Below are 783 nucleotides of genomic sequence, written 5' to 3'. Positions count from 1 at the left end.
ATAGAATAGAATCGAAGAATAGAATAGAAAAGAACGAAGAATAGAGTAGAATAGAATAGTATAGTATAGAATAGAGAATAGATTAAAGAATAGAAGAGAGTAGAATAGAATCAAAGAATAGAATAGAAGAAAAGAATATAGAATAGAATAGAATATAAGAACGGAATACAATAGGATAGAACATAGAATAGAATAGAGAATAGAATAGAATTGAATTATTGGCCAAGTGTGATGCTCTCAGTGTACATATAAGCCACAAAGTGATCGCTCCGATATCATAGATCACAGAAAGGTCGTAAAATGGAGCAAAATTCATTTCACCACTGTTCTGTTTACCAACGGAAATCTTGGGTTCCATGACGGTCATAACTCGAGGACCCCTCTAAAGCCTCCCTCTTGCCTTCAATGCTTCAGAATTGTAACCCACTTCCTAATGCGTGTATTCCTTTGGCAAACTTCGACTCCCGCGAACCGTCCCCTCGTCGCTCTGAGTAGCATCCACACGGCATCCCCTGCGTGGACTGGTATGTTTTCATTCCCGTGTGCGCCGTTTATACACATATGTAGACTCTTAAGCAGGCATTAAAAGACGCCCACCGTTCGAACCCGACATAATCGCGTTCCGTTGCCTCTTAAGGCAAGACGTGGATATCTTTTGCCAATGAAACCGGCTCCCAGCTTGTATATTTGAATAACTGTGCGAGGGATCTTGGAGTCCTAGTGGGCGACCATTTAAATAGGAGCCAGCCGTGGGCAGCAGCTGCCAAAAAAGCCAACACAGTT

This window comes from Thamnophis elegans, unplaced genomic scaffold (assembly GCF_009769535.1).
Source record: "Thamnophis elegans isolate rThaEle1 unplaced genomic scaffold, rThaEle1.pri scaffold_219_arrow_ctg1, whole genome shotgun sequence".
Classification (NCBI taxonomy): domain Eukaryota; kingdom Metazoa; phylum Chordata; class Lepidosauria; order Squamata; family Colubridae; genus Thamnophis; species Thamnophis elegans.
This window is presented reverse-complemented; position numbering follows the sequence as displayed.